Here is an 8,898-nt window from a genome sequence, read left to right on the forward strand (position 1 = left end):
AAATAGCAGAAAATAAATGACGGGAAGTAAATTGCAGAATCTTAAATGGGGAAGGGAAGTTTAGCATGAAAGTAAATGGCATAAAGTAAAGAGAATGGGTAAGATCAGAAATGGGGAATTCATTGGGCTTAGGAGATGTTGCATTCTCCGGATCAAGTTCATTTTCATCTCTTCCTCAATCAATGCATTCATTGATCTCCTTGGCAATCTTAAGTGACTGAATTCCAATTTCTTGGTAATTCAATCTCTCAAATCAGATCAATAGCCAATTCCTTAGTCTAATTGCTCATGAGAAGAGATGAAGTGTGGTCACTGATTATACCACATGTATTTCCAAATCAAAGTATTGGGAGAATTATATGTCACCATATCCGCCCAAACCCCAATTTGGTCCAACATGAGAAAGCCTTTGTAGCATGATCTCTTCATCCCTTTTCCAAGGTTCAGAAGAGATCCAAGTATGAATAGCTTCCTTTCCAAGATAACTACTCAATTGGATGAAGATTGAAAGCTTTCTAGTAAGATCAAGAGAAAAGAAAGAAGAAGAATATTGAAAACTATTATTGATCCATCAAATTACAACAGAGCTCCCTAACCCAATGAAAGGAGTTTAGTTGTTCATAGCTCTGAGAATGGAAAGCAAAGATGGAGAGTACATTCTAAAAGTTAAACTAGAAGTGCAGAGAAAGTAAAAATAAAGAGAGTAATTCTAATAATGCCAAAAGCTTCTTTCTAGTTCAAAGCTCTCTCTATTTATACTATTCTTCTGATCTTCTAGTTGGCTCTTCAAGTCTTGGATATGGGCCTTTGGATCTTGAGTTGAAGCAGTTATCTTCTTCAGTGGGCTCAGCTTTACTTGCAGAGAAAGTGTGAAGTAGGCAGGGACTATAGCTTAGGGCGTTAGTGGTCTTAACGTTAAGTGAAAATGTGGGGTTGAGAATGTTAGTGACAATCACCTTTTTCACTAACGTTCCAAACCCAAAGTGGTCCACGTTAACTTCAACGTTAGTGGCACCAACGTGACCACTAACGTTGCCTCTTGGTCCTTCACGCACGTTATTGGGGTTTACCTTTTTCAATAACGTTGAGAGTTCCCCTTTCTCCCTATGTTAGAGTTCACGTTAGAATAGTTAACGTGGCCTTTAACGTAGGCTTGCCAAATCTTCGAGAGCGTTAGTGACACTTACCTTTGTCACTAACGCTTCAGAATGCCCCTACTTCCCATGTTAGAGTTCACGTTAACTAGGTTAACGTGACTTCTAACGTGGTATTGATAGCCATCTCCAACGTTAGTGACAAAGGTAAGTGTCACTAACGTTGGCTCATCATCCCTTTTCTCCACGTTAGCTTCCATGTTAATGTAATTAACGTGGCAACTAACGTGGCTCATAGTGGCTCAATCCAACGTTAGTGACAAAGGTGAGTGTCACTAATGTTGGTGATTCTTGCTCCCTCCACGTTAGAGTCCACGTTAACTAGGTTAACGTGGCTTTTAACGTAGCCAATATAGGCTTAGTCCAACGTTAGTGACAAAGGTGAGTGTCACTAACGTTGGCATCATCTTCTTCTTCCACGTTAGAGCTCACGTTAACTAAGTTAACGTGGCTCTTAACGTGGCCAATTGCCCCTTTTGGAACGTTAGTGGCACTTACTTTTACCACTAACGTTGGAGTTCTACTTCTTTTCCACGTTAGCTTCCACGTTAACATAGTTAACGTGGCAACTGACGTGGGCTATGATGGCTCACGAAGTCATTATTGGCAATCACTTTTCTCATTAACGTTGCAAGCTAGCCTTCATTCCACGTTAGTGGTCACGTTAGCTAGACTAATGTGGCTACTAACGTGGTTCTTCCTTGCTTCCTTTATCCTGAAATCAAGCAATAAAGTGCATCTAAGCTCTAATCCAAGTTATGAGACATGCATCATTCAATTTGTCCTTTAATTCATGCATAATTCTCATGAAATCATGTAAAATTCACAATGTTTGCTTGAATCAAGATGTAAGTGATTATTTACCCAAAACTTGCTTATTTCCTAAGAAAATGCATGAAACTACATTAAAACCATAAAGAAAAGGTCAGTGAAACTGGCCAAAATGCCCTGGCATCACAACACCAAATTTAAAGCTTGCTTGTCCCTAAGCAAGTACTTGAACAAGAGAATGATGAATGAAATGACAAGATGAATGAATCATTATTGTGGAAGTCATGTTTTTGGTTTTATGGGGTTTCATGCATAGCAACTTATGTTCATTCGTTTACTGGCTTTCAGACCTTTATCATGCCTTGGAATACTGGTGCACGAATTGTGAATCACACTTTTCACAACGCGTACCACTAACCAGCAAGTGCACTGGGTCGTCCAAGTAATACCTCACGTGAGTAAGGGTCGAATCCCACAGAGATTGTTGGTTTGAAGCAATCTATGGTTATCTTGTAAATCTTAGTCAGGAAGTCAATTATGTTTATCAGTTGAATTGCGAATAACCAAGAGAGCATAAATTAAAAGTTACTTGTTGTGCAGTAATGGAGAATATGTTGGAGTTTTGGAGATGCTTTATCTTCTGAATCTCTGCTTTTCTCTGTCTTCTGATTCACGCACGCACGTCCTCCTATGGCAAGCTGTGTGTTGGTGGATCACCGTTGTCAATGGCTACCTTCCATCCTTCCAGTGAAAACTACGCTCACGCGCTCTGTCACAGCACGGCTAATCACCGGTTGGTTCTCGATCCGGTTGGAATAGGATTTACTATCCTTTTGCGTCTGTCACTAACGCCCAGCCTTCAGGAGTTTGAAGCTCGTCACAGTCATTCAATCCTTGAATCCTACTCGGAATACCACAGACAAGGTTTAGACTTTCCGGATTCTCATGAATGCCGCCATCAGTTCTAGCTTATACCACGGAGATTCTGATTAAGGAATCTAAGAGATCCTCATTCAATCGTATATAGAACGGAGGTGGTTGTGAGGCACACGTTCATGATTTGAGGAAGGTGATGAGTGTCACAGATCATCACCTCCATCACAGTTAAGCGCGAATGAACATCTTAGATAGGAACAAGCGTGTTTGAATGGAAAACAGAAATACTTGCATTAATTCATCGAGACACAGCAGAGCTCCTCACCCCCAACAATGGGGTTTAGAGACTCATGCCGTCAGAGAATACAAAGTTTAGATCTGAAAATGTCATGAGATCCAAAATAAGTCTCTAAAAGTTGTTTAAATACTAAACTAGTAGCCTAGGGTTACAAAATATGAGTGGACTATGATGGATGATGCAGAGATCCACTTCTGGGGCCCACTTGGTGTGTGCTGGGGCTGAGATTTAAGTGATTCACGTGCAGAGGCCATTTGTGGAGTTGAACGCCAGTTTTTATGCCAGTTTGGGCGTTCAACTCCAGTTTTTGATCCTTTTCTGGCGCTGGACGCCAGAATTGGGCAGAGAACTGGCGTTGAACGCCAGTTTACGTCGTCTATCCTTGTGCAAAGTATGGACTATTATATATTGCTGGAAAGCCCTGGATGTCCACTTTCCAACGCAATTGGAAGCATGCCATTTCGAGTTCTGTAGCTCCAGAAACTCTACTTTGAGTGCAGGGAGGTCAGAATCCAACAGCATCAGCAGTCTTTTTTCAGCCTGAATCAGATTTTTGCTCAGCTCCTTCAATTTCAGCCAGAAAAATACCTGAAATTACAGAAAAACACACAACTCATAGTAAAGTCCAGAAATATGAATTTTTCCTAAAAACTAATGAAAATAGACTAAAAACTAACTAGAACATACTCAAAACTATATGAAATTAACCCCAAAAAGCGTATAAAATATCCGCTCATCACAACACCAAACTTAAACTGTTGCTTCTCCTCAAGCAACTAGACAAATAAAATAGAAGACTAATAGGTTGAGAAGCAATAATATCTCAGAGTTTTTTTTTATTGAAGCTTAGATCCTAATTAGATGAGCGGGACTAGTAGCTTTTTGCTTCTGAACAGTTTTGGCATCTCACTTTATCCATTGAAGCTCAGAGTGATTGGCATCTATAAGAATTCAGAATTCAGATAGTGTTATTGATTCTCTTAGTTTAGTGTGATGATTCTTGAACACAGCTTCTTTATGAGTCTTGGCCGTGGCCCTAAGCACTTTGTTTTCCAGTATTACTACCGGATACATAAATGCCACAGACACATAACTGGGTGAACCTTTTCAGATTGTGACTCAGCTTTGCTAAAGTCCCCAATTAGAGGTGTCCAGAGTTCTTAAGCACACTCTTCTTTTTTTTTGCTTAGGACCTTAACTTTAACCGCTCAGTCTCAAGTTTTCACTTGACACCTGCACGCCACAAGCACATGGTTAGGGACAGCTTGGTTTAGCCGCTTAGACCAGGAATTTAGTCCTTTAGGCCCTCCTATCCACTGATGCTCAAAGCCTTGGGATCCTTTTTATTTGCTCTTTTTTTTTTCTCCTTTTTTTTTTCTGCAAGCTTTGTTCTTTGCTGCTTTTTCTTGCTTCAAGAATCATTTTTATGATTTTTCAGATTATCAATAACATGTCTCGTGTTCATCAATCTTTCAAGAGCCAACATATTTAACAGTCTTAAACAACAAATTCAAAAGATATATGCACTGTTCAAGCATTCATTCAGAAGACAGAAAGCATTGCCACCACATTTAACCAATTAGAATTTCTTTTATTAAACTCTAAATTTTATTGCTTCTTATTCAAAAGATCTACTATTTTATTCATGTTTAATGATGATGAGAAAAATAAACTATAGCTTAATTGGAGATAAAATCAAATAGATACTAATTACTATTATATGACTTCTAAGGTAGACTTTTTATAAGGACACTGTCACAGAGTTAAGGCAGAAATTGGAAATTAACAACCTTTATTCTGGGGGTATGGGGGTTCCTCTGATCCTTGGGAGGCTTGGTATTACAGAAGACTTTTGGCGCTTCAGTTCCCTTAAGTCACGTCCCTGCTCCTCTTGTTCTTTAAACATATGGGTCAGCATTTGACTGTGTTCCTTCTGTTGTTTTATTATTTGCTCCATAGCTTCCTGTATCTTGGTGACAGACGCCTCAAGATGTTCCCAATATTCCGCTTGAGGACTCTCTGGGAGGAATTCCTGTGCTCTCTTCTTGATAAGATCCTCCTGTGCTTGTTGTCTCTCCATTGATGCTTTGGTGATTGACTTTTCAATTAGGATATATTCAGTTATTCCCATCTTGACTCCAGTGTCCTTGCAGAGCAGAGAAATCACGCTTGGATAAGCCAACCTGGCCTCTTTTGAATTTTTGTTAGCAATCTTATAGAGCTCAGTTGAAATCAGCTGATGAACCTCCACTTCCTTTCCCATCATGATGCAATGAATCATCACTGCTCTTTTAACTGTGACTTCAGAACGGTTGCTAGTGGGCAACAGAGAATGCCCAATGAAGTCCAGCCATCCTCTGGCAACTGGTTTGAGATCCTCCCTCTTGAGTTGATTTGGGACGCCCTTTGTGTTGGTGGTCCACCTGGCTCCAGGGATACATATGTCCTCTAAGACCTTATCCAGGCCAATGTCTACTCTCATCATCCTCCTGTTGAAGGAGTCTGGATCATCCTTTAGCTGAGGTAGCTTTAATATCTCTCTGATCTTGTCAGGGGTGGTATGAACAATCTTTCCCCTGACCATGGTCCGAAATTCGTAGCAGGCTGTTCCAGATAGTCTTTGCTTGTCAGTCTGCCACATATTAGCATAGAACTCCTGGACCATGTTCCTTCCTACTTTCGTTTCAGGATTAGCTAGGACTTCCCAGTTCCTGATTCGAATTTGCTCCTAGATCTCCGGATATTCATCTTCTTTCAGATCGAATCTAACTTCCGGGATCACTGATCTCAGACCCATTACTTTAAGATAATGGTCTGAATGTTCTTTAGATAAGAACTTCCCTTGATTCCAAAGTGGTTTTGGAACGCTCTCTTTCTTGCCTCTTGGAGTGGGTTGTTTTCCTTTGGGAGCCATGATCTTAGTGATCTCGGAAAAACACACCAAACTTAGAGGTTTGCTTGTCCTCAAGCAAAAGAAAAGAAAGGAGAGGGATAGAAGGAGATCGAGGTGCACTTGTTGATGGAGGAGGGGGGAGGCCGAACCCAATTTTAAAGGGGTGGGGGGGTGGGTTTTCGAAAAATTGGAAGAGATAAGATAAAAAGATTGAGTTGAAAAAGATAAGATAGAAGATAGAGTTTAGTTTTGAAAAGATATGATAGATTTTTGAAAAAGATAACTCTGAATTTTGAAAAAGATAATATGGATATTTGAAAAAGATATGGATTAGTTGAAAAGATTTTTGAGTGAAAAAGATAGATTTGTTTTCAGAAAAGATTTTGAAAAGAGTTGGATTGAATTTGGAAAGATGGATTTTTAGAAATTAAGGATTTTAGAAATCAAGGTTCTTGATATGTTTATGTAAAAATCATGCATTGAAGCATAAAATTTGAAATTAAAATGGAAATACGTGTGGGATAACTGGATTTGGCTCCTCCCTGTCTTCCTGGCGTTTGAACGCCCAAACACTGCTTGTTTTGGGCGTTCAGCGCCCAAATGCTGATCTCCTGGGCGTTCAGCGCCCACTTGCTGCCATTCCTGGCATTCAACGCCCAGTGGGTGGCCATTTCTGGCGTTGAACGCCCAATTGCTGCCATTACTGGCGTTCAGCGCCCAGTGGATGCCCATTTTGGGCGCTGAACGCCCAAAATGCCCCTTTACTGGCGTTTTCTTGCCATTGAGCTCCCTCTCTCTGTTTTGTGTGCAAATTCCTTCTGTAACCCTGTAAACTTATACAATTGATTCTGTACCTTAGTGTCAGTGAACTTTATATAAACAAATAAAAATAAAAATAGGGCAGAACTGCTTAGAGGATTGATGCCCCATGGCTGGGTTGCCTCCCAACAAGCGCTTCTTTATTGTCTTTAGCTGGACCTTGCTGAGCTTTTAATCTAGCTTCAGCCTTGAGCAGTCTTGCTCAATGTTGCCTTCAAGATAATGCTTGATTCTCTGTCCATTGACAACGAACTTCTTATCAGAATCAATATCTTGAAGCTCCACATAACCATATGGTGACACACTTGTAATCACGTATGGTCCCCTCCACCGGGATTTCAGTTTCCCGGGGAATAGCCTGAGTCTAGAGTTAAACAACAGGACCTTCTGTCCTGGTTCAAAGATTCTAGATGACAGCTTTCTGTCATGCCATTTTTTTTATTTTTCTTTATAAAGCTTGGCATTTTCGAAAGCTGTGAATCTGAATTCCTCTAGCTCATTTAGCTGGAGCAATCGTTTTTCTCCTGCTAATTTGGCATCAAAGTTTAGGAATCTGGTTGCCCAGTAGGCTTTATGTTCCAGTTCCACGGGCAAGTGGCATGCCTTACCATACACGAGTTGGTATGGAGAGGTCCCTATAGGGGTCTTGAATGCTGCTCTGTAAGCCCACAGAGCATCATCCAAGCTCCTTGCCCAATCCTTTCTATGGGTATTTACTGTCCGTTCCAGGATTCTCTTTAATTCTCTGTTAGAGACTTCAGCTTGCCCATTGGTTTGTGGATGATATGGTGTGGCCACTTTGTGGCGAATTCCATACCGAACCATGGCAGAGTAAAGCTGTTTATTGCAGAAGTGAGTGCCCCCATCACTGATTAACACTCTAGGGACACCAAACCTGCTAAAGATGTGTTTCTGGAGGAACTTCAGCACTGTTTTAGTATCATTAGTGGGAGTGGCAATAGCCTCAACCCATTTTGATACATAGTCAACTGCCACCAGAATATAAGTGTTTGAGTATGATGGTGGGAAAGGTCCCATGAAGTCAATTCCCCATACATCAAACAACTCTATTTCCAAGATTCCTTGTTGAGGCATGGCGTAACCATGAGGCAGATTACCAGCTCTTTGGCAACTGTCACAATTACGTACAAACTCTCGGGAATCTTTATAGAGTGTGGGCCAATAGAAGCCACATTGGAGGACCTTGGTGGCTGTTCGCTCACCTCCGAAATGGCCTCCATATTGAGATCCATGGCAATGCTATAGGATTCTCTGTGCTTCCTCTCTGGGCACACACCTACGGATAATTCCGTCTGCACATCTCTTAAAGAGATAGGGTTCATCCCACAAGTAGTACTTTGCATCGGTGACTAATTTCTTCTTTTGTATTCTATTGTACTCCTTGGGTATGAACCGTGCAGCTTTATAGTTTGCAATATCGGCAAACCATGGTGCTTCCTGAATGGCAAATAGATGCTCATCAGAGAACGTCTCAGAGATCTCAAGAAAGGGGAGGGACGTCCCTTCCACTGGCTCTATCCGGGACAGATGATCAGCCACTTGGTTCTCTGTCCCTTTTCTGTCTCTTATTTCTATATCAAACTCTTGCAGAAGCAATACCCATCTGATGAGCCTGGGTTTTGAATCCTGCTTTGTGAGTAGATATTTAAGAGCAGCATGGTCAGTATACACAATCACTTTTGATCCTACTAAGTATGATCTGAACTTGTCAATGGCGTAAACCACTGCAAGTAGTTCTTTTTCTGTGGTTGTGTAATTTTTCTAGGCATCATTTAGAACGCGACTGGCATAATAAATGACATGCAGAAGCTTGTCATGCCTCTGTCCCAATACTGCACCAATGGCATGATTACTGGCATCACACATTAACTCAAATGGCAATGTCCAGTCTGGTGCAGAAATGACTGGTGCTGTGACTAGCTTAGCTTTCAGCATTTCAAACGCTTGCAGGCATGCTGTGTCAAACACAAATGGCGTGTCAGCAGCTAGCAGATTGCTTAGAGGTTTTGCGATTTTTGAAAAATCCTTTATAAACCTCCTATAGAATCCTGCATGCCCCAGAAAGC

The sequence above is a fragment of the Arachis ipaensis genome, chromosome B4 (assembly GCF_059453495.1).
Source record: "Arachis ipaensis isolate K30076 ecotype BB chromosome B4, ASM5945349v1, whole genome shotgun sequence".
NCBI classification, from domain to species: Eukaryota; Viridiplantae; Streptophyta; class Magnoliopsida; order Fabales; family Fabaceae; genus Arachis; species Arachis ipaensis.